The 22,181-nt window shown below is 45.8% G+C and overlaps 1 protein-coding gene across 1 annotated transcript in view; it reads right to left on the bottom strand.

The window, feature by feature from the left end:
* The window catches only part of LOC119965301 (cation channel sperm-associated protein 3-like), a 75,912-nt gene extending 55,274 nt beyond the window's left edge, over positions 1–20,638 (bottom strand). Inside the window, exon 1 of the mRNA XM_038795849.1 lies at positions 19,787–20,638. The gene's annotated coding sequence lies outside the window, so the exon portion shown is untranslated. The remainder of the gene's footprint in view (positions 1–19,786) is intronic.
* Positions 20,639–22,181: the final 1,543 nt, after the last annotated feature.

Genomic DNA, 22,181 nt, shown 5'->3' on the forward strand with positions numbered 1-22,181 from the left:
GCAGGGAAAGGGATGGCCCCTTTGGAAAGAGTTTTGTGCAAATGAGGAGACAGGTCCCGGGAGTATAGGTCATACTTGGTGGGAGAACCTCTCTCAAATACACAAAAAGAATTTAGGAAAAGCACGCAAGCCGATGGCGATTGTGTCCTGCTTGGCACAGTTGCGAGGTGCAGAGGAGGTCATCAGGACGCTCCGGGCAGATTTAGAGGAAAGGAACCGAATGAGTAAGGTCGATGTCAGGGACATCGAGAAAGAAAACCTGGATCTTAAAGGGAAGTTGGCAGAGAAGGGTAGAGAGGTGGATGATGCCAAGAGGGCTCACCAGTCTTGTCTAGCTCATCTGAACAGTTCCCAGACCCAGTATGAGAAAGCCTATCAGGACGTGCAACGTGCCGTTCTGATAAGACAGGAATCGGAAAAGCAGGTGGAGGCATTGCAGAGGCAATGTTCTGATCTCAAAGCAGCTTTGAGAGCACTCCACGCTGCAACGACCGAACAAAGACAAAGCACAGTTGACCACGCGAAATGCAGGAAACAGATTGCGGAATTGCAATCTCTGCTTTCGGTGCAGAATGGCTTCCAAAGCACCTTTGGAGCACAGTTAGATGGGGAAAATGCCCCAGATTGGCAGGAATTAAGCGAGACAGCGCAGCGTTATGTTCAGGGAACATGTGCGCCCGCAGCTCAGCAGAAACGACAGGCACCCCAACCCCCCACAGCTCAGATCATAACCGCACCCATGAATCCCGTAACCACACAGAGGAAAGCCGAATCAGAAGGCGCCCCAGACATAACTTACACCACCCCTTTAACAGTAACCCAGCTAAGGGACGCTTGTGAAAAGATCACTCCGTTCCTCCCCACCGCAGACCCCCACCAGTTTTTCGCTAAAGTAAAACAGCAGGCTACCATGTACGGCCTGGATGAGAGAGAGCAGGTTAAGCTCACAGTGTTGAGCTTAGACCAGAGTGTAGTGGCAGCCCTCCCCGACCCACAAAACGTGGCAGGCGGCAGCCTAGAGGAGATGCACACTGCCATTTTAGATGCCATCGGGTACAATAGAGGTGACCCCGTAGAAGGATTGAATAAGTGCAGGCAGAAGAGATCCGAACACCCCACAGCATTCGCAGGAAGGCTGTGGATTCATTTCAGCGCAGTTTTCGGACAGCTAGATAGAGCGCATTTAACCCGCGAAAACATGGTTAAGTGGACGCGCACAATTATCTCACACGCAACAGAAGCAGGACAGAGCGCTTGCAATAATTACGACCCCTCAGAAGAGGCCCATAACGAAAAATGGGTCCTCAAAAGATTGTCCCGCGCTTGGGAGCAATCGCTTCAGGCAAAAGCAAAGGTTAGATCCCCAGAAGAGGCTCAGGCTGCTGCAGATATCCAAGCAGTCAGAGAGCACCAGAAGCCCGCATGGGTAAATGAAGGCAAGAGCAGCCCTCAACAGAAAGGACAGGAATGCTATAACTGTGGACAGTTAGGGCATTGGGCAAAAGAGTGTAATGCACCCCAGCGATCTCAGAGAGGCCAGCAGACAGGCACTCTGAACCGCAACAAAGCAAAACCCATCCACAATGTAGCAGTACAGTCAGGACCCACCAATGTGGACGAGACGAACTGACGGTGTTCGGGCTCCCCCACTTGGGTCTGTGACACACTATGGGACTCATCAGGGAGGCCCGTAGTCACGGCAAAAGTCAAAGGGAAGCCCATAGAGTTACTGTGGGACACAGGAGGCTCCCGCACCACCATTAACTCCACAACCACGGCACACGCAGACACGTGGCCGACCACCTCCACCATCACACTTAGCGGGTTCACCGGACACTCGCAGCAGGGACATATCACAGCACCCGTAGCGATCCAGCTAGGGAACATTAGCACAAGACACCCCGTAGTTTTAGTAAATCTTCCCCGGACAGCAGAACACATCCTGGGGATAGATTTTATGAACGCTCATAGCTTGTCGTTCGACCCAGTGAACCAGTGTGTCTGGCGAATGGCTAGATCAGACAGAGCCCCAGCCACCCTCACAGTAGGAGACTACGCTAATCGGATTAGCGCAGTGGGAGAGTACTCATTCGACCTGACTACACTCCACACCGACAGACAAATTAAGGCCCTACTAAACAAACACAGGACAGCATTTGCAAGTCACCGTCATGACTGTGGCAGAATGACTGGACAAGTTCATGTTACCGGACAGGACCCCCGACCGCAAAAGCAGTATAGATTTCCCCTCGAAGCAGAGGTGGAAATAGAAAAGGTTATAGGCAGCTTGTTGGACCAAGGTGTACTGAGAACGGTAGCCTCCACCAACAATGCCCCTATTTGGCCAGTGAGGAAGCCCGATGGATCATGGCGTCTGACCATCGATTATCGGGAACTCAACAAAGTAACCCCCGCAGTAGCCCCAACGGTAGCTACTAGTCCCGAGACCATGCTCAAGCAGGGTCTCAACGCCAAGTACTTCACGGTATTGGACATCAGTAATGGATTCTGGTCAATACCATTGGCAAAAGCGTGCCAATACAAATTCGCATTCACTTTTAAAACGCAGCAGTACACGTGGACATGCCTCCCACAAGGATTCCACAATTCACCCTCCATTTTCCACCGACAGCTGGCAAGTGGATTAGAGAAATTTTCCCGACCCGATTGTCTGGTACAGTATGTAGACGACCTACTACTGCAGACAGACACAAAGGCAGAGCACATTACGCTTCTGGCCGAACTCCTGGAACTCTTAACTGAAATTGGCTGTAAAGTTAACCCGAAAAAGGCCCAAATATTGGAAAGTAAAGTGATGTATTTGGGATCAGTCATCACGCACGGCAAACGCGAAATCGAATTCAAAAGAATTGATTCGATTGTCAAATTGCCCCTTCCCCAGAATGTATCAGCCCTCCGGTCGTTTTTAGGACTGGTTGGCTATTGTCGGAACCACATCGACGGATTCGCGACAAAAGCCGCCCCACTTTCAGACCTCCTTAAGAAAGGAGCCCCCTGGGAATGGCTTCCGCAGCATACAGGCGCTGTGGAAGAGTTGAAACGAGCCCTTAGTGCAGCACCCGCGCTGCTAGTCCCCGACCAACTTTCACCGTACGCAATAGAGGTAGCGAGCACCGATCTGACCCTCTCGGCCGTGTTGCTTCAGGAACGGCACGAGCAGCTAAGACCAGTGGCTTATGCCTCCCGACTGTTAGACCCAGTAGAACAAGGATTTTCGGCCTGTGAGAGGCACCTCCTTGCTGTCTTCTGGGCAGTGCAGTATTTCTCATACATCACCGGACTCAACCCCATCACCATTCTAACCGAACATACACCCACACAGCTACTACTAGACGGTCGACTGAAGGACGGTTCAGTTAGCCAGATTAGGGCAGCTAGGTGGACCCTACTTTTACAAGGACGGGACATTACTGTAAAACGGACACGCACACACACATACTTAGCAGACAACCTCCAATACCCCGGACAGCCCCATGACTGTGAAATTGTAGCTCCCCTGCATAACACAGGACCCTTTTTTGCAAAAACACCCCCCAGGAAGATAGGGAACCCGAAACAAAGCCCCCAGCCCACAGACACGTGTGGACCCTTGAGGATTTATGTAGACGGTTCCTCCACAGTTTTAAATGGTGAGCGTATCACAGGATGCGGCATCTATGTAGAGGACGCGCAGGGGCGCGCTCTCGAAGAGATAGCTCTTAAGTTACCAGGTCACTTAGGCGCGCAGGCAGCAGAGCTAGCAGCCATAGCGTACATAGTGGACCACCCCGATTCTTTCCCCAGCCCAGCAGACATATATTCAGACAGCTTATATGTCTGCAATAGCCTGACAGATTTTCTGCCCCTGTGGAGGACACGAGGTTTTGTCTCCGCAGACGGAAAACCCCTTCCATCAGCCCCTTTACTCCAGCATATCCTAGAGAAAGCGAAGGACAGGACCTTCGGCATAATAAAAGTAAGAAGCCACCATAGGTCATCACCCCCTGGGAATGTAAAAGCCGACGCATTGGCTAAGGCAGGTTCCAGGAGAGGACACTTATGGACCCCCCCAGCTAGCGCACCAGCTAGCGCCCCTGTGAGCGCAGTCCAAGTCTCACAGACTGATATTAAAGATCTCGTGGCAGCACAAAAACAGGACGGAGACCTCAGGGAGGTTTTCAAGGGAAACTTTGTGCCTGCTTACGAGCACTTTAAACACGCACTGACCACACATGAGGGTGTGATCATTAAGGACCAACTTTATGTGGTCCCACAGCAGGACAGGAATCAGATGATTGCCTTGTTCCATGACGGACACGGGCATCAGGGAATTGATGCAACAACGAGGCACCTCAGGCAACTCTGTTGGTGGCCTAATCTCAGGACTGATGTAACGCACTACATAGAGAATTGCCTGATTTGTGCTCAGAATAACCCGGAGAGGTATTCTAAGAAAGCACAACTTCGGCATACTCGCCCAGTTAACGGCCCTTGGACAAACCTCCAGATCGACTTTATAGGTCCATTGCCCCCTTGTAGGAATGGCTATAAATATGTTCTGGTGGTGATAGATACCTTTACCAAATGGGTAGAGGCATTTCCCTCACGAACAAATACAGCAAAGACAGCTGCAAAGATCCTGGCCCACCACATCTTCACGAGATGGGGTTTACCCCGAAGTATCGATTCGGACCAGGGATCTCACTTTACAGGACGGGTCATGAGGAACGTCCTGACAATATTCGGAATCAAACAGAACTTCCATATTGCGTATCATCCACAGTCCAGCGGGATTGTGGAGCGCATGAATCGGACCCTAAAAACTACCCTTAGGAAAATGGTTCAAGAGAACAATTCCACATGGGATTCAGTGCTCCCATTTGCACTTATGTTCATAAGGAACACTGTCTCCACATCGACAGGATACACACCACATACACTCATGACCGGACGCCCTATGAAAGGTACAGAATTCCTTTTAGGACTGGACATGACAAGCCCCGAAGTGACGGCCCTCACACATGAAAAGGCAGTTAAACATCTAGTTGAGACTGTGAGGTCTGCACAACTCGCAGCCGCAGTCCAGCTAGGGAAACGCCGACAGCAACATACTGCCTGTTTCAATAAGACCGTACACACCACAGAATTCCAGGTTGGGCAACAGGTAATGTTATCTGTTTATAACCCCAGCAGTTTTTTGGCTCCAAAATATTCCGGTCCCTACTCAATTTCGGACAAAATTAGCCCCTCCGTTTACAGGATAAAGTATCCTAATGGGAAGACCGCGTGGTTCCATATAAACCAGTTAAAGGCATATGGAACACAGGCCAACCATGCTCACCATGTCCTGCTGGATGCAGCAGAACACTTCACCCCGCCCACCAGAGACACTTTTCCACCATCCCCCTCACAGACCAGTTCATCCACGGACTCGCCCACGACTCCGCCCACAGACCACTACAGACCACGCCCCGACACGCCCACAAGCTGCCACAGCAGAGACAGTAGGACAGACACTGACTCTGAAGACAGCGACAGCACACAGCCATACAGCCCACACTGCACCAACTACGACCCCGACTCCAGTGACCCCATGGAAGTCACTTACCTCAAAAACCCCGAACCACCACCCGACCCCGACTACCCCGACAACACACTCGACGCTACACAATGGCACAGGGACAATTCCTACAGACTTGTCCGCAATGACGAGAGTGACCCCCGGTCACACAATTCCAAAGTTTCATGCCTGATCCACACAAGGGTGTGGGATCCGGGAGAGCAGGACGACACGGTGTCTGACTCCCGACACGGCAACCCCTTTGTGACCCTGTTCACAGAGGCAGATTCAAAGTGAGGTGTCCAGATGATGTAAGATAGGATTCGTTTGAGGGAAACGATGTCCTTTCTGATGGAACCTGCACGTATGTTTGTCTTCGTTTCATGTTTGTTTGTTTCAGGAATGTACATTGTTCAGCTGGAGGATGGACATCTTCTTTTCAGCTGAAAAGATTGTGACCACCTCACATACACGTTAGCTTGTCTGCCGAAACTTTTGAGAACTTCGGTTTGATTGGAGATCTTTTCCAGAGCTGTAAGGCCACCCGCCAAATAGCTTGTCCGCAGATATCTCTGAGAACTTCAGTGATGTCCTCAGTTGGAGCATCTTGGCTCCCTTGGTTTTTTTAGGTGCCCTCTATTCGGCGTAATAGAGGCTGCAAGTCATGGTAAACACATTCGTACCCGTTTCTTCCAGGTTACTCAGGCAGTGGACAAACGGCACTGAGGACCCGCCCTGTCTGAGAACCAACCCTTGGTCAGCCAAGCTCGGGTATGGCACAGCACGCCCTACCCGGGGATTCCATCCAACTCATACCCGTAGCGGCCCATACGCAACTCATTCGGATGTTTGTTTCCAAGTTTGTTTTCATTTTAGGTTAGGTAGCCCTTCGGCCGCCATCCCACATGCTATTTACATCCGGGAACATTCGGATGGTAAATCAGCAAAGCCTGCGAGACGGCTCGCAGAAGGAAGGATTGTTAGGTGTATGCTCGTCTTTAAATTCGCTTTTTGAAAAAAAAAATGAGGGGAGTCACAGGGTGTGACTTAGCCAGTCATTTTTAAGGGTCAATTGGGATTTGAAAGACAGATGCACTAACAAGTAAAGGTCTTAAACTGTGTATTGACAGATACTGTGCTTGATCCCAAAGGTTTCAAAGGACGAGACAGAGGTCGAAGCCAGGATTGTCAATACCGGAGGAAGAAGGAAGAGAAAGAAGAAGAACAGCAAAATGATGGAAGCCCACTTATTACTATTTAATGTCATATGTATATGTGTGGAAACAAGACACGTTTCCCCCACAACCCCCACCGTAAATGTTAGTACAACAAACCCCCAGTGCTCAGCTCTGATCAGCGAGGTTCAGACCTGGTGTACTAAATTCATGACGTGGTACTCCATGTCCTACATAATCGAATCACTGTTGGTGATCGCGATCCTCACCATCCTAGTGCAGACCCTCAGGTTGAGGAAATGGAAGAGGAGAGCCTCTCGTTCCAGCACCTCACCCATCTATAGAGTGCAATCCCCCATCTTCGGATTCCACCAAACCCCTCAACCCCTCACTGATTACAACACTCTGTAAATAAAAATTCAGCCATGTATTATATTGTTCCATACTCGACTGCCGAGTTGGGAAGTGTGATGTTGTGGTGTGAATGGTTAAGATTTTAGAGTGATTAAATGTTTAAGTTAAGGTTAAGGTTAATAGTGATAGGTAGAGGTTCCCAATTGTAGTAATGCATGTCCCTTTGACATAGGGCCAAGTAGAGATGTTAGTTAAATTTTTTTTCTCTTCTTCCCATAGTTTAGAACAGAGTAGAACAGGAACTGGCAAGAGGTCAGAACACAAGGAGGCAAAGTACATAGGTGATCCTTCACAATAGTATGATTGTGAGGATCACAAGGAGGGAATGTAGCCATGCTGGCCACGCAAAATGGACACTGAACCAAACTAAAATGGAAGGCTGCTGGGAAACAGACAGTTCAGCCAGAACAGCAGTCTGCAAAGAGCAGTTTGCATTCTGCAGCAGCAGAAACCAGTTTGGGCTCAGGTGAAAAGACCTTAGCTAGGTGCAAATGGCAAAACGCTTTGCATGCTAATGAGGCCATCAGACTTGAACACCCACACAATAGATACATTTGGTTCTGAATGGACGCATTCCAATCAAGACCCAGACATCGAGGCACCAGAAACCTCCAAACAAAAGGACATAAGAAACGCCCCCTCCATCACGGAGACCCCCTCGCATTGGGGAATTAATCCAGTATCGATAAGAAATTGATCCAATAGGTAGAGCCCGCCCGAGAAGAGGGAAGGACAACGGAACCCCTATAAAAGATAGGGACCTCGTGTTGTCCGGTCTGTTAAACCCGTGCTCCGGCCCCGACTGACACCTGGTATCCTGACTCCAGCCGTTGAGCACCAGCCGCCGAAACCGTAAGTTCAACGCTCGCTACGCGATCCAAGCCCACTAGACTCCCAAGTACCAGAACGCTTGCTGAAGGCTGCAGACAAAACCAGGACGAAGGCCTCGTTCTCTGACCTTGCCTGTTCCTGTTAGATAAGTATTCTGTTTGCTTATGTTTAGTTGTAGCTTAGTCTCTTAGTGTGTGCATGAGTATTTATTATTAACTGTATAATAAATATTGATCGTTTGAACTTTACTAATCGGTGTATCGTCTTTATTACTTTGAACTTGACCTTGGAATACTTGTGACGTTGCCTATACGGCAACTGGCGACTCCAGAGCTAAATAATTACATAGAACAGAGCCTAGCAGTGTTAAGCACACGTCGAACTCGGAGGCGTGTTAATACACTCCAATAAACGCGTTTTATGCCCATAGTAAAACGTGCAACACAGTCATTAGTTAAAAATGGTAAATATCTAATGCTTACCTAAATTCATACATTTGTGCATATCTAACATACATCCATACTATATAAACATAACACATTGCACTCTGCTATGATACCACTTACTGCAGTTAAAATGAAGAAAAGCAGTGTTAAATTTACATTATGTTGGGGGGGGGGGACACGTGATGCTGGCACAGGAATATCAGCATTTCCGCAGGCTCTGGCACGACTCATCTTTTAATCCTTCTTTTCTTCTGTTTACGTGGCACATACTTACCTAATCCAGGAGTGAATACTCCACAGTATGTCCCTTGAAGATTTTTGGCTGAGCATTGGATACAAAATGCCAAGTAATCCTAAGAAGTTGTCGATAAAGGGGCCAGTCGGATGCTACAGGGGTGGAGCTAACTACTCAATGTGGCGGCTTGATCCTCGAGCGGGCTCTCGACCCGGTGCTCTTGATGGCAAGGCAGCTGATTACTGTGAACATTATTAGAGTTCTAAACGACAAACCCGGCTTACTGGCACAGAATATTAATAAAAGGCTCGGTGAAAGGTAGGAAAGATTCTTGAACGTTAAAAATGTTACTTGCTCAGCTGAGGCCAGCATTCAATCCTTAGAAAACCAGCTGCATGGTATGTCTGGAATCCTGAAGGGTCTGGATAACCAAGGCTGGGTGAAAAAGGCCTGGTCGTCTGTTTGACAGGAGTGGAGGGGAAGCTCCCTATTAGGTTTATTGACAGCTGGCTGACACGCTTTCTTCAGCTGGGTGTATCAAGTTAGAAAGGGTACATCGTATTCTGTCTTTGAGGCCGAGGGACAATCAACTTCCCCGGCCTGTAATTATTCCTTTTAATAACTTCATGGATCGCTAGAAGGTATTGGAGGTGGCAAGGCATGGTGGGACTTGGCTCCATGAGGGGGCGAAGGTCGCATTCTTCCAACATTTCTCGGTGGCACCTAGCAGAAGCATAGATGCTTCAATTAAGTTAGAAAACGACTCCTGGCTTCTGGAATGAATTATGCCCTGCTTTATCCTGTGGCACTGAGGGTGATATCCGACAACTCCGTAAAGACATTGGATAATCTGGCTCGTACTTTGTATTTTGTTTCGTGTTGAGGTCACAGAATTATTGACTGGATCCTAAAATGGTGCAGGGAGGCCTCTAATCCTAGAAAAATCCATTATGTGCAGTTTATGGTGCCTCTGGTATGACTGGAGATGGGAAAACGTATGTTCTGGTGCACACCCAGACATGACTTGAAAATTCTATCCTATATTTCTTCTGGTTGATTGAGCAATGGCAGTAGCTAACTTAAAATTAGGCTCCTGGAATGTGCAGGGAGTACATCATCCTATTAAAAAAAGGATCCTGTCTTTCCTCAAAAAGGAGAAAGTTGACATAGCTTAGTTACAGGAGACTCATTTAGATAACAGACAGCATTTGACGTTGAAGTAGGGCTGGATGGACAGGTTTTTTTGCCTCAATCTCCACCAGTAGTAGGGATGCAGAAATTTTAGTCAATAAAAATGTTCCTTTCAAGGTAAAGAACTATGCGAAGTACAAGGGTGGCATGGTGACACAGTGGTTAGTACTGCTGCCTCACAGCACCAGGGACCTGGATTTAATTCTGGCTTTGGGTAACTAGCTGTGTGGAGTTTGTCCCGTGTCTGCATGGGTTTCCTCCGGGTGCTCTAGTTTCCTGCCACAGTCCAAAGATGTGCAGATGCTAAAATTGCTCCTTGGTGTCACAAAGATATGCACGTTTGGGTATGGTCCTCTTTCGGAAGGTCGGTGTAGATTTGATGGGCTGAATGGCATCCTTCTGCACTGTAGGTATTCTATGGGATATGTGATTGTTAAGGAACTTTTATATGGAGAATATGCATTTCCAGAATGAATGTGTATGGCCCACCAAATCATTCCGCGGAGTTTGTTAATAAAGTCTTCATGGATTTCACAGGGCTGATGTTGGCTAATTCTTTTGTTGGTGGGGAAATCAATTGTCCCTTGGTGTACAAACTTCCATGGGATATTTGGATGTGTGGAGAACACTGCATCCTAAGGATAAAGAATTCACTCTTTTCTCTGTCCTCATCAATGGCATATTAGAATTAACTATTTCTTCATTCCAAGAGAACTCTAACACTTGGTGGTCCCCTGCTCTATAGGTAGTTCTGTGCTCTCTGATCATTGACTTTACTTGTGGATCCCCCCCCCCCCCCCCCCCCCCCCCCGCTCAGGGATAAATCCTTTACTATGTACTCTAGGAAGGAATTCGAGCCCTTTCACTAAGTCAACTCCCTCTCGGATGTAAACCCCTCCATTTCGTGGGTAGGGAGCTAGTTATTTCATATACAGCCAACAAAAGGGGGAAAATACTGGAGCAACAGTTGGTTGGAAGTTAAATTGGCCGAGGCAAAGAGGGCGTATGGTAGGAATCCTAACCACTAGGTGTTGAGGGAGATATACACAGTTCATGGAGCACTTGATTCCTTGCGGACTCAGTGAGCTGAGAGGAGTTTGAAGTTTGTCAAACAAAAGTAATTTGAGTTTGGGACCAAGTCAAGTAGATGCGTACTCTTTTTGACTAGGAAGAGGGCCGACTCCATGGCTATTCCCTCAGTGCTAGATTCTAAGGGTAATAGAATGATGAAAACAGCGGATATCAGCAAACTATTTAAGGGTTTTTATGCTGAGTTATACAAAATGGGCCAGTATGGGGATGCATTGATACTTATGGAGTGCTTCTCTTCAGTTTATCTTCCAACAATGTCCAAGGTCCTGGATGCTCCTATCTCTTAAAGGGCACTTTAAGCAGCTAAGGCCACGAGGGAATTCCAACCTGGTAAGGCCCTAGGGCTCGATGGCATAGGTTGTGAATTTTACAAGGAATTTAGGGAATTGATTGACATGTGTCGTCATTCATTCGAAGCAGGTCAGCTGCCACTGACATTCCGAGAAGCAAATATTTCCTCAATTTTGAAGGCAGGCAAGAATCCTGAAGAGTGCGCATCCTATCGGTTAATATCGGTTCTGAATGTAGATTTGAGATCGTTCTCGAAAGTGTTGGTGCGGCACTTGGAGGGAATTCTCCCACGGATCATCCAGAAAGGTCAGACTGAGTTTATGAAAGGCCGGAACGCTTGTGACAATATTAGGAGGTTACTAAATGTTATTCAGGCCTTTCAGAAACGGGTGTCAGATGGTTTAGTGATTTCCTTCGACAAGGGGAAAGCTTTTGACTGGGTGGAATGGAAGTATTTGTTTTATACGCTGCAGAGATTTGGGTTGGGAGGGGAATATGTTAAGTGGATACAGGTGCTACATTAAAGTCCTTTGGCAGCAGTGCTTATGAATGGTTATAGGTCTGAGAATATTAGCCTTCAGTGAGGGACTAGACACCCTTAGCCCCATTATTGTTTGCAATAGCTATAGAGCCTTTGGCAGAGGCAATTAGACAGTATCCTTCAATTTTTGGGCTACGCAGTGAAGGGAAGCAACATAAGATCACGCTTTACATGAATGGCATGCTGTTGTTTGTATCCAAGCCAGACAATTTGGTTCCCGTTATTATTGATGTGCTGGATAGATTGTTTACTGATTTGAGAGTTGTAGTTACCCACTTCTTTAAATAATTGTATGGGACCTGACCCGCTAGTCCTCCTTGTCAATATCGTGGCTGGGTAGGATTGCATTGATTAAGATGAATGTGTTGCCTGGGTTACTACATCCTTTTCAGATGCTGCCAATCTTGTCTGCTGGATTTCCAAAGGAAATTAATGGGATGATTAGTTTGTTTATATGGAACAAAACCAAACTTAATTTGAAGTTGGCTAAGTTGCAGCTCCCAGACTCCGGGGGGGGGGGGGGGGGGGGATTTAGGGTGCCGAACATTAAAATGTAACAATCAATCAGCCTCTCATCTTAGGTTTATAGGGGGATTGGGTCAAAGACGACCTCCTCCTCCATTTGGCTCAATATTGAAGCAGGTCAGTTGGTGTATTCTTTACAGGCTCTGTTATTTCACAGGGGCTTGAAGGCTGGGTCTGCTAATTACGAGAATCCTATAATTATCAACACTGAGTGTGGAGGATGCTCCATCAGTTAGAAAGGAGATTTAATTTAACTTCTGCTCTCTCTTCCATTCAGAGCAGCTCACCAGGTCTTTTTGACCATGGATTCGATATCTGGAGAAAGATATGTATGTAGACTGGATAACATGTTCAGTATTGCTTCCTTGTCATCTTAATTACAACAGTTAATAAGCATGATAAAAACAGTTAATAAGCATGTTTAATGACACTTGTGTTCCAGATCCGACATGGGTATATTAGGAACCCTGGACTCTTGAGAGAAAAACTTGGCAGTCAATATTGATGAGGAGACCTTGGGTAGTATATGGGAATATACCAATAACATTTTGCTCAGTAACAGAATGAAGGAGATTCAGTTCGAAATATTGCACTATCTGCGTATCACACTGGTTTGAGACACAGGTTTTATCCTGCTATGTTCTCAATGTGCCTAAAGTGCCTTGTAGTCTAGGGTGACTACATAAACTGTGTATGGTCTGTGTCAAAATTAAATCCTACTAGTTTGGTTTAGTTAAAGATCTTGAGAGGATAATGGGCCCAACCTTAGAATTTGATCCTTCATTCCTAATTTTGGGGCTCCCAGATAGGAGAATTATTGATGTTAATGCAAAAGGATGTATAACATCCTAATTTATGTGGTACAGAAAAATATTCTCTACTCCTGGATTAGCAAAAAGTATCCTTTGATTCAAAATTGGTATAAAATGATGTGGGTTGTGTCCCTATGGAGTCCCTGACTTCTGGACTCAGAAGACCTCATGAATAGATTTTTCTGAGCAATAGGCATTCTAAAGCACCGGCTGTGGTGAATGAGATTCACACGGTATTATAAGTTACCAATGTCACTCTGTTCCAAGTAAATATATGTATCAATATTGTAAGTGCAGTTGCACTACCTGACCACCAGGGGGAGTAGCTCTGGGAGTACACGAGAGTTTGTACTGGGCTCCCCCCTTGACTCCGCCCAGAACTCCTCCCCCTGGAGCTGCTGTATAAAGATCCGTGCCACAGAGTCAGCCAGCCAGTTCACCGAAAGTTCAACGGCTAACAGGCTGGCTCTGTTGTAAGTATATTAAAACCGCTATTCTAATCCTACAAGCACGTGTCCGTAGAATTGATGGTTCCATCACCGGCCAAAGGGGGCCTTTCAAATTGATGATATAAAGAGTGAGAGGGATCACCGACGATGGCCTGAACATTCCTCTTAACTGTGTTAAGTAAATCATCTAGCTGTGTTTGCTGACTACCAATGATTTTACCTGCAGTGTTGACCATTCTGGCCAGCTTACCTTTACATTTCACACTCAGATAACTATACTAGACAGTCATATTTAATGTTAAATACTCTCTCCCAGACTTTTGTATACCTTCTCGAGAACATCTTGGCTCACTCCAAACCCTTCTAGTTTTCTAATTTCAAACAGACGTTGACTAGCCTTTATAAAGATACAATCGGTATCAGCTTAGCTTCTAGTCTTCATATGTTCCCAGATGCTTGAAACACTCTTCAATCTCTATCGGTTGATCATTAAGATAAAGAGGTTCACACATATGCAGTCCATTGCTACAAAAGTAGCTCTTCCGATTTATCTACATTGATCCACAGAGCACTCAACTGACAGCATGTCTGAAGGGTAGCAACATGTTCAAAGTAATTTCCTTCAGTTGTCATTTTATCTTTTAAAACTAATCCCACCAAAGCCATTTCATCTGCATACTTAAATAAATATTAGTTCCCTTGATTCTCATCTCATTGGTGTATGTGGAAAATAACAGAGGTGACAGGTACACAGCCCCGAGGAGCACCTGTGTTTAAAATAAGTTCAGCAGATAAAAAGCCATTCATGAAAACACACAGAGCACGATCAGTAAGAAAATTCCTTATCCAATGAATTAGGCCCCCATTCACGTTCAAAGTAAACAATCTCTGCAACAGGATGTGAATCTGAATTGTATTGAATGCTAAACTAAAATCAATAAATGAGACATGCACAAAAGATTTTTGCCGCTGGAGTACATAGAACATACAGTGCAGAAGGAGGCCATTTGGCCCATCAAGTCTGCACCGACCCCCTTAAGCCCTCACTTCCGCCCTATCCCCGTAAACCAATAACCCCTCCTAACCTTTTTTGGTCACTAAGGGCAATTTATCATGGCCAATTCACCTAACCTGCACGTCTTTGGAATGTGGGAGGAAACTGGAGCACCCAGAGGAAACCCACGCAGACACGGGGAGAACGTGCAGACTCTGCACAGACAGTGGCCCAGCCAGGAATCGAACCTGGGACCATGGCTCTGTGAAGCCACAGTGCTATCCACTTGTGCCACTGTGCTGCTGGAGGTGGTTAGCTGTCAGGTTCACTAGAAAAAGGAGAGTGTGCTTCATAAGAAAATTGTAGGGGATCAAGATAATCTGAAACAGACAAGGTGAGGTAGTTACTAATGACTCTTTCCATACGTTTAGCCAATAAAGAAAGGCACAGGTCTAAAATCATTAAATGATTTGGCTCCAGACTTCTTTGGCACAAGTATGATGGTTGATGCTTTTCAAGTATTTGGAACAGCAGATACATCCAATAAGAATTTAAATAACTGTGTAAATACCCCTTTAAACTGATGAGCATATTCTTTCAATACTATTCACCCGAGCACATTATTTTAATACTTTACCCATAGTCCACCAGGACCAGGAACCTTATGTGGTTTAATATGGCAAAGGAATGATGCAACCTGCAGAAGAAAACTAATGTGCTCATGACAGAAATGAGGCAGAAAATAGAACAGCGAATCTGGATGAATATAGATGGTTCAGAGAGGAAGTGAAAAAACAAATAAGAAAAGCAAACAGGGAGTGTGAAAATAGACAGCCAGCTAACACAAAAGGGAATCCCAAAGTCTTCCATAGGCATATAAATAATAAAAGAGTGGTAGAAGTAGGGCCAATTAGGGACCAAAAAGAGGATTTACACATGAAACCAGAGATCATAGCTGACGTATTAAATGACTACTTTGCATGGAAGATGCGGCTACCAAGGCAATGATGAAATGTTGAAGGAGGTAATTTAGACACCAGAAGGGTTTAGAATTGATAAGGGAAAAGCTGTCTGCACTTAAAAGTTGATAAAGTCCCAGGATCAGATAAGGTGCCTTCAAGGATACTGAGGGAAGTGAGAATGGAACTGGCCATAATTTTAGTCTTCCTTTAACTCAGGGGTGGTGCCAACAGACTGAATAATTGCTAAAGGTTACTCCCTTTTTAGGGTGTAACGATAAGCCCAGGAGCTAAAGGCAAGTCAGCTTAACCAGTGGTGAGGAAATTATAAGAAACAATAATTTAGGACAAAATTAATTGTCACATGGACAAATGTGTGTTAATTAAGGAAAGCCAGCATGGATTTCTTTAATTTTAAATTTTAAATTTTTTAATTGCTTGTTGTCACAAGTAGGCTTCAAATGAAGTTACTGTGAAAAGCCCCTAGTCGCCACATTCCGGCACCTGTTCGGGGAGGCTGGTACGGGGAGGGAAAATAGTGTTTAACTGACTTGGGATTTTTTTGAAAAGGTAACGACAGGGCTAATGAGGGCAATGCTGTCGATGCAGTGTATATGGACTTGCAAAAGGCATCTGAAACAGCGCCACACACAGACTTGTGAACAAAGTTATAGCTCATGGAATAAAAGGGACAATAGCAACATAGATACAGAATGGGCTTAGTGACAGATCAAAATGTTGTGGTTAATAGATGTTTTTCAGACTGAAGGAAGGCTTGGAGTGGAGTTCCCAAGTAGTCAGTCATAGAGTCCTACAGCACAGAGAGGGCCCTTCGGCCCATCGTGTCTGCACCAGTCAAAAACAACCACCTTACTATTCTAATCCCATTTTCCAACACTTGATCCATAGCCTTGTACGTTCTGGGATTGCAAGTGCACATCTAAATACTTCTTAAATGTTATGAGGGTCTCTGCCTCCACCACCCTTTCAGGCAGTGAGTTCCAGACTCCCACCACTGTCTGGTGTGGCCATCTAAAATGGCCGCCCGCAAAGGATAATGGGAATTGGGGTCATCTGGGACATAGACATCACACAGCTTGTGCGTATTGGCAAAAACAACCCAGACCTATACAGAAACTTGCACCTGCTAGAGGTCAATCACAGATCTCCCCAGGACAATGGGACTCATATTGAAACATAACAGTAGTAACAGACTCGAGGGCGCCTATTCACCTTATTTGTGAGTGCATACGTGCCTTGGACAATAACAACCAGGACCCGCCCAGCTATCAAGATACCCGCCCCTAATTGGCCAGAATCAATTAGGGTGATCGAAATCCTATCGATCCATTGGATCCCGAGTTGGGACCGTCCAAAAGAGCGCGAAAGATCGGAGGATAAGAGGAACTGTGCGACCAAAGGTCTGTCTCTTTTGGGACCGACCTCTGCCCCACTAACTGCAGCATATTGACCAGCCAAGTTCAAGGGCCAGCGATTGTCAACAGAAGGACGAACCTCAGCCCAGACGTACCTGATAACTTCCAGCTGCCACACGTGGGGAACCAGATAAAGACCTTATCTAACCTGCACAGAGCCGGTCACTTGAAAGTTAAGTAAAGGTAATTTAAGCTGTTAGATATAGTCTAATGTGTAGTAGTGCGTAAGTTATTAAGTATAGAACTAATCCTTTATTTAATAATAAACTATAATTGAACTAATATACTGGTTGTGTGGTCTTTTGTCCAATACACGGAAACTATTGGCATCTTGTGGTATTAATAAAGATAGAAGTCAACACTGGGTAAATAGGTTTTTCCTCACATCTCCTCCAAACCTCCTGCCCCTGACCTTAAATCTATGCCCCTGGTAATTGATTCCTCCACCAAGAGGAAATGTTTCTTCCTGTCTACTCTATCCATGCCCCTCATAATTTTATACACCTCAATCATGTCCCCTCTCAGTCTCTTCTGCCTTAAGAAAAACAATCCAAATCTATTAAATCTCTGTTCATAGTTAAAACTATCCAGCCCAGGTGACATCCTAGTAAATCTCCTCTGCACCTTTCCAATGCTGTCACATCCCTCCTATAATGTGGTTTCCAGAACTTCACACAATATTTTGCTGTGGCTGAACCAATGCTTTATACAGTTCCAGCTTAACCTCCCTACCCTTAAACGCTATGCCTCTTGGAACCCTTGCTTTCAGATTAATGACCTAGAACTTGGTTGTACAGGACACAATTTCAAAATTTGCAGATGATAATAAACTTGGAAGCATTGTGAACTGCGAGGAGGATAATGTAGATTAGAACTTCAAAAGGAATGGCTGGACAGGTGGCCGAATGGAGAAATGTGAAGTTTGGTAGGAAGAACATGGAAGGGCAAGCTAAAATAAAGGGTACAGCTCTTAAAGTTGGTGTAGGAGAAAAAGGACCTGGGTGTGTGAATGCGCCTCTAATTCACTTGTCTCTCAGTCCGGAAGAAAGTACTCTCGAACACGTCCATACTTCAGAATATTCTTTATTGCGATCGGGGCAGCCCTCTAAGTATTCTAAAGAACCACCTCTGAGAGTGCCAAAGTATTGCTCAAAACATCCTTTCTTTATATGTTTTTTAAGAGGGCTGTCCCTTACATTCACTTGAGCTTGCCCCCATTACAAAGCATAACTTGTTTTTGCCATAGTTTCGATACATGATTTTACAGACTTTGAGGTTATCTATTGGCACATGAGTATGTAGCAGTCTTAGCATAAACAGCAGGTGTTTAGCCACAGTAGCAGCGGCTCCCACATTCCATATTCCGTCATCCAGCCATCTTCCTTGTTTCTCAAGGCTATTCGGCTTACAGTCATGAGTCGGCAACAAATTCAATAACAACTCCCCTATTTATAATTTTCCACCAATGTGTCCCATTAATTCTGGCTTGTTCTAGCTATTAACCCTTGCTTCACATTCTCATTCCCCCTTTCACCATTCCATGATCACACAGCCCTCAGGGACTTATCCTTGAGAGTCTGAGGAATTCCTCCGGGAAATCATCCTTTGGTCCAATGCCCTCATACACATTTCCGGCATCTACTAAGTCCTGCTTGTCTAACTGGGAAAGCTGCTGCAGCATCTGTGGCATTACAGAGGCGCTTAAACGATTACAAAAGCATTTAACACAGGTTACAATAATACATAGCAAAAGGCAAATAACGATAAAGATAATAAATCCATGAAACAGATAGGTGGTCCAGGAACTAGACCACAGCCATCCCCAGTCGTCTGAGGAGGACTGGTGGAGTCTCTGTACCCCATCCCTAATGTGGTCCACTAGGTGAGTAATGTTCTCTGAGCTATCAGGGATATAAGTACAGCACTCAGAACCCACTACAGTACACGTACCTCCCTCATTGGCGAGGAGGTAGTCTAGAGCCATGCGGTTCTGTAAGGAAACCGTCCGAACAGCTACTAACTCTACGTTGAGCTCACTGAGTCCTTCCGCGGTATCGTTAGCCACCTGCTCCAATATATCCCGGAGCTTGGTGACTCTTTGGAGAGATCTAATACTGCCGAACTGCGGCCAAAGGACAGTAGCTATCACCTCCCAAGGCACAAGGGACCTAGTGGTTCGGGCATGGGGATGTTTGGATAGATCTGTATAATGGGTGATGCCAGGGACTACAAAACCCATATAGCAAGAACTTGACCAATTTTCCGGCAACCAGGGATATGCTTTATGTCCGCATATAAAATAGGTATCATTGTATGAGGTCAAGTTCCCCTTGGCATCCATCATCATGATTTTAGTCGGCTCCCCCCTCCAGGGGCCGCCACTTGTATGGTTTTCTATTGCTGACCAATTAAAGGTGAACAAGCCTTTTTGTGTAAGATTAGTTATGGGTGGTTGCCAAATCAAGCTCTGGTTACATTGGCTGGTACCTACTGGGTGGGTCCCATTGGCATGATCCTTTTTAAAACATAGCATACTTGCGGAGGATCAGGTGGGGCAGCTGACGGGTTACAGTAAATTTTAGCCACCACCATCCTTTAAATCTGCTCATACCGAACCCGGCCGATCGCCAATCTATCATATCTTGTGTATCATTATCAGGATCGGTGCGATTACGTCGCAGAGCCCATTCTGCGACCTCCTTGGTCAAATAGGAAAGAGGGACCAAGGGAACACCCCCATGGGCATGGCTGGGAACATGCGTACATACCCAACAAGAGGAGACATTCAATTTCTTTGCATAAGTATAAGACATAAACAGGAATGAATTTGCTTGCCTTTCCTCGTACACCGGTAGTCCCACCGGCAAGCGTAGCGATCGCAGGTCAGGGACCCGCGGGTAGTCAGGAACCGAGGCTTCTGCTCGTCTTGATGAATGATGGTGGTGCAGGTATCTACCGGGGTCACCGTCCACAAGGTCTCATCTGTGGTGCTGTTGGCACAGCTAAAGGTATCCTCATGACAAAGGTGCAGAATTCGTCCGCCGGGTCTACATCGCCGGTCTCGAGCGGTTGCACACAGTAGTGTGCTGGCGAGGATCGCGAGGACAAAAGGCAGCCACATCCTGTAGTCGAACGATCAGCCATATGTACCTAAAACTTTAAAACGAGAGCTAATAATCACGAAAACTTCACTAGCTTACAGTGGTGGGTGTGAATCCACGCATTGCGTCCTTCAACTTTGACTACCGTGGGGGTGGTTAGGAGAACTTGGAACGGTCCCTCCCAACGTGGTTCCAACCCCTTCCGTGTCCAATTGCGGATCATCACATGATCTCCCGGTTGTACAATATCGGAGCTAGCCAAGGGTGGCACTTCCTCTTGCGTGGCACGTACTCGCAAGTGGAGACTCTTTAAGACTTTAGTGAGGGCTATTATATAATTAGCCATTTCTGTAGTCATGTGGTGGAACTGAATATCTCGGGATGTATGACAGTCCCAGGGGGTGTGAAGGGGTCTTCCGTACAAGATTTCAGCGGGGCTCAATCGAGTCTTTCCCGCAGGGGTGGTTCTGATCTGGAAAAGTGCAACAGGTAAAAGTTTGAGCCAGTTGGCTCCGGTCTCTGCTTGTAGCTTAGCAAGTTTGGTTTTCAGAGTCTGGTTAGCTCTTTCCACTATCCCAGCTACCTGGGGTCTGTAGGCGCAGTGTAACTGCTGTTTAATTCCCAGTTGAGTGCAGAATTCTTTATTGATCTGTCCCACAAAGTGAGGTCCATTATCCAAGCTTAAACGATAGGGAATTCCAAATCTTGGTACAATTTCACACATAAGAACTTTTACTACAGTTGAAGCCTTATTATCTACAGTAGGATAGGCCTCTATCCATTTACTAAACACATCAACAATTACTAATACATGCTTATAACACTGGCATCTTTCCAACTCAAGGTAGTCCAGTTGCAGGGTCTCAAAGAGACCCTCAGGCAATGGTGTTTTCCCCTGCTCGCAGGGGACAGCCTTCCCAGGGTTATACTGCTGACATATCAAGCAGCGACTGCTAATTTGTTGGGCTATCTCCTGCAGTCTGGGATGCCATCAGATTTTTAACAATATATTCACCTGTAGCACGAGCACCACAGTGAGTTGCAAAGTGTACACATTCGGCCACCCAGGCTGCCAAGGCATCGGGCATACATGTCTGCCCTGCTGGGTGACCCACAGCTTACTTTCTTTATCATATGTACATCCCAATTCTTCCCATTACTTTTATCGCTAGCAGGAGCATCCTCCTGTAGCTGGATTACGTCAGTAATGGTCGGCATAGGTTTTTCAGAGGGAGACTAACTCTTTGAGCTTTTAGTCTGGCTCATCATTTTGGGCACTACCATGGCCTTTGAATGGGAGGTTTCTTTTTCTTGGTGGTCTGCCTGCCTATTTCCCAGTGGATGTTAAGAATCCTCTGTTCTTCCATAATTGTCCAAAATTATGTACGACTCCAAAGGCATATCTGGAGTCTGTATAAATATTTACTTTTTTGCCTGCTCCTAGTGCGCATGCGCGTATTAGTGCAAACAATTCTGCTTGTTGTGCCGAGAATGGAGTTTCAAATGCTGCTGATTCTACTGTCTCCCCACCCTGGTTGATTATAGCATATCCTGATAACCGCTCCCCCCTTTCACCGATGGAAGCACTTCCATCTGTGAACATGGTCAGGTCTGGGTCGTTAAGAGGGTGAAAATTCAAAACTTAAGATTTGTAAGTTCCAATTAAAATGCATCTTCAGCTGTGTGGACTGTTCATTATTTTATCAGAATTAAAAGGGCCAGAGCTCACAGGCAAACCAGCATGGGAGTGTCAAGACGTCTTCTGGATTACACACAAAAGCTTGTTGAAAGGGTTAATTGTCTTGCAGAGACAAAAAGGGGCGTATAGTGGGTGGATAAATTGGGATGATGCCATTCGCATCTCTAAACTTTTAAAAATATTTTTCACTCAAATGGACTGGGAGTAAAAGTTGGAGTGCTGCCAAATTCCCATTATCAAGTCTTTCAGCAAACACAATATGTTATTGAAACTCTGAGTGAACCAATTTTGCGCTGTATCAGACGAGCATGATCATGGACATATTTCATTTACTCATCTGTTGTTTATAAGTAATTCTGCAATCTCATAATTAAAACATCTGCGTTGTGAGACAGGTTAGTTTCACCCTACTGATGATTATTTGTGTCAG

The sequence above is a fragment of the Scyliorhinus canicula genome, chromosome 4 (assembly GCF_902713615.1).
Source record: "Scyliorhinus canicula chromosome 4, sScyCan1.1, whole genome shotgun sequence".
Taxonomy (NCBI): Eukaryota; Metazoa; Chordata; class Chondrichthyes; order Carcharhiniformes; family Scyliorhinidae; genus Scyliorhinus; species Scyliorhinus canicula.